The sequence below is a fragment of the Aegilops tauschii genome, chromosome 2 (assembly GCF_002575655.3).
Source record: "Aegilops tauschii subsp. strangulata cultivar AL8/78 chromosome 2, Aet v6.0, whole genome shotgun sequence".
In the NCBI taxonomy this organism is placed as follows: domain Eukaryota; kingdom Viridiplantae; phylum Streptophyta; class Magnoliopsida; order Poales; family Poaceae; genus Aegilops; species Aegilops tauschii.
The window spans coordinates 437,417,977-437,421,877 of record NC_053036.3 but is presented as its reverse complement, the minus strand read 5'-3'; positions in this window follow the sequence as shown (position 1 = coordinate 437,421,877).

The window sequence follows — 3,901 nt, the reverse complement described above, 5'->3', positions numbered from 1 at the left end:
ACCCTTGTACGCCCGAGCTGAGGGCTCAGGAGGGAGGAGCGACGAGCGGCGCCGCCCGCGCCGCGCCCGTGGTCGCCGCGCCGCGGCGACACGCGTTGTCGCCCCTGGAATCCACGCCTCGGATTCCTCGTGCGAGCTTGTGCTATGGGCGTCGATTCCCCCAAGCTCTTGGATTCGCTTCCCGCGGTTCTTCTCCGACGTGATGCCGCCGAGGGGGCCGCTCAAGCTCTGGCTGTAGCACGCCGACTGCGACGCCCCGGCGACCGGAGCAGAGATCGAAGCGGTCCCCACCAGCAAGATCTTCATGACCCGCGGCTGGGGCGAGGTTGCGCGGGTTTGCCACGCGGAAGGCGCCCTCGCGATCCACTTCAAGTACGACGGCGCCTCCACGCTCTTCTTCAAGGCCTTCGACGGGGAGGGCCGCCGCCTGGAGTGTTGCCCTGGAGGGGAGCGCCAGGCTGACGCGCGCTCCGCTCGTGGCTACTCCAGCAGCAGTAGCCCATGCGAGTCTAGCGATTCTCCTAAGCTTTATGAGACTCCGGAGACGAGTGATGATAGCTACGTGCCCCCGAGCTCTCGCCGGGCTCGGAGCAGGGCCGCGGCGTCCGGCCGTCGCCGCCGCTGATCTGGATGGGGTTGGCGTCGGCCTCCCGTGGCCCACTGTTGATGATGGCGTCTGCCACGGGAGGGTGTAGATAGGATTCCCCTTAGTTCTCGTTTCTTGCTTCCTGCGAAGAATCATGAAGTACCCGTGGGGGTGTGTAAAGGGTCTGTAATGTCTTCTGCGTGTATCTTCAATATTATGAAAATCTGTGAATGCACGCCCTGTTCAGGCTCGGTCTCCCCTTTCCAACCTCGCGATAGCTTGTTGCTCTACGCTGACAGGTCCCGGTCCCTAGGCAGGCTACAGCCGTCGCTAGTATGCCAGGTCGCGTGCCGTGGTCAAGGCCAGGAGGTGTGCGGCCCGAGGTCCAGTAAGAGCCCCTGAGGCGCGATGCTCAGGAGGTCCCCTTTAGTGCTCAAGCAGCCATGGTAAGGCAGGAAAGGGATGCGACGTGGCCGCAACAAGGATGCGGCGAGCGTAATGCCTAGGTTCCAACAACTTAGTTGTTCGCGACTTATCTTGCCAGTTCGGGGTCGATTCTTCGCGCTGCGCCAGACCTGTGCGCAATCATCCGCAACGTAGCTAGGTTGGGCCCGTACGGGTCCTCCCCCTTCCAATGCTTTCCTTCGTGCTCTACGTCCTCAGGTCCCGGCCCTCGAGCGAGCTCAGCCGCCGCTGGTATGCCAGGTCGCGATGCCATGGTCAAGGCCAGGGGGTGAGGGCTGGAGAGCCAGTAAGACTCCTGAGTCGAGATGCTCAGGAGCCCCCTTTTAACGTGCAAGTGGATTACTTGGAAGAGGTGGGAGCTCGCGGTGCCGCCTGGTGCTATCCTCGTGATGTTCCTGTGAGGCAACACAAGGAGGAACACGGTTTTGCCATTATGGTTGTCAGTCTGCCACTGGTTGCTCTGTGAGAAGATGAAGGCACTGAGGGCCTGATGAGGTGACGTGCGCGGGGCACACCGCGTGCCAGAGCTCGACCGCTTAGGTTTGTCGACGTGGCAGGGACGGACCCATGCACCAGCACCGTGCCTGTGTGAGGAGGCCCCGAGGGAGGCGACGATCGAGCGGGTGATAATCGGGCAGGTGACAATCATAGGCAGATTAAGCATGGAAGGCAAACCAGCTTAGGTAAATGCAGAAAGATACATGCCACCGGGTCAGGCCCGAGCGGCTTGGGGATGATGCAGCCCGAGGGGCGCCCCCAGCAAGGTAAACTGAAGACATAAGCAAAAGGGATACATGCCACAGGGACGGACCCACGCGGCCTGGCAATAATGCAGCCCGAGGGGCGCTCCCAGCTAAACGAACTTGGAAAATGTCACCTGGTTCTGTCAATGAAGGAGAGTTGGTGCAGCTGAAGGTGTGCCGCGAGGGAGTAGATCCTCACGAGCCACCAGGGCCCTGAGCCTCGGGAGGCTCTGGGGGCTCAGGTGGTTCCCTGAGGACCGTCTCCATCTCTGCTAGGACGGCGCGGTGCCTGGCTTCCTGAGGTGCCAAAACACGCTGCAGGTTGCGCTGATAGGCTGACGTCACGCTCGGCAGGCCGAAAGGCATGCGAACGTAGCTGTGCGGTGGAGCCTTGCAGCGGCCTATGCACAAAGGCCAGAAAGGCTCCTGAGATGCGGCCCTGTTGAGCCCTCGAACGTCGATGCAGACGCGCAGCCCGACATCCTCGCCTGGATGGGGAGCTGCGCCTCGTGAGCGGCGGTCGCCGCGCATGGCCCTTGCGTCTTGCAGTTCCTGAGTGGTCTTGGTGATGAACTCCTGAGCGGTGGGCGCTCCTTGCCCTGTGTTCTCCTGAGGGAAACGTGCCGCGAAGCACGCCTCCAAGTGGTGCCCGAGCACCTCCCTCGTGAGGTTGGCAAGGTCTGAGGCCCTCCAGAAGAGAGCCCCCGAGCCCTACCCGAGGAGGGCGCCGGGCGCGCCTTCCTATGCGATGGAGGGAGGCGCCCCTGGAGCGGCCGCTGATCCTGACGAGGTTCCAGCCGCGACGTCACCCTCCTGAGGTCCGGCACGGCGCATCTGCTTCTTCTTCTTGGGGATGGCCTCGGGAGGATCATCGCTCTTGCTGTCGGGGTCGTCGATTGCTGCAGCTTGGAAGGCATGCTCGAGGGAGCATACCGCATCTCTTTCTTCGCATGGGACCGTGATGACTCCGCCGCTCCCCGGCATCTTGAGGACGTTGTAGCCGTGGTGGGTGACGGCCATGAACTTGGCCAGGGCTGGATACCCGAGGATGGCGTTGTATGGCAGACGGATGTGCGCGACGTCGAAGTCGATGAGCTCGGTGCGATAGTTCTTGCGTTCTCCGAAGGTGACAGGGAGGCGGACCTGCCCTATCGGTGTGGTGGAGCCGTCGGTCACTCCTGAGAAAGGTTTGGTAGGCTGAAGCTGCTCATAGGGCACTTGAAGGTTGTCGAATGTGTCAACGGACAGGACGTTGAGTCATCCGCCGCCGTCAATGAGGGTCTTGGTGACTTGCACATTGCTGATGACTGGGGAGCACAGCATCGGGAGGGCGCCAGCGGTGGCTGTGCACTTGAGATGATCTGCCGAGTTGAAGGTGATGGCACACTGGAACCACCTGAGCGGGCGCGTGGCCTCGAGCTTGGGGAGGACTGCATTCACCTCACGAGCAAATTGTTTGAAGATGCGCTGCGAGGCTGCAGCCTGAGCGCCGCCCAAGATGCAGGCGATAGCGCGCGGCTCCTGGAAGCCCCCAGCCCCCTCGTCTTGATGGTGGTCGTCATTCCTTCTTGGTGGTGGTGGCAGCGGAGGAAGACCGGTGTTGCCCTGAGGACGATCCTCATGAGGCTGGTCCCTCCAGGCGCCCTCGCGAGGATGTTCCTGCCAGCGGTCCTCATGAGGCCTGTCGCGCCATTCCTGGCGCGGGCCATGGTCGTCCCAGCGTCTGCCTCCACGTCCTCCTCCTCGGCCGTAGCCCCGGTCGCTGCGCTCGGGGCGTCGACTGAAGCGTCCTTCGCGAGTGACTCTGAGTTCTTGACAGTCACTGGTGTTGTGGGTGTTCAGGTTGTGGAAGGCGCAGAACTGTCGGTTGCTCTTGGATGACTCGGGCAGGTCCCTGCCTCGCTTGGTGTCCGGCTCCGCTGCGAGCACGGTTTCTTCCTTGCGCTTCACGTCCTTGGCCTTGGCCTTCTTCTCCTCTGCGCCCACAGCTGGCAGCTCGAGGAGGGAGAGGCGCCCCTCCTCAGCTCTTGCGCACTTGGTCGCCAGGTTGAACAGCTCCTGAGATGTGCACAGCTCCTCGTGGATAGCAAGCTCCTCCTTCATCTTG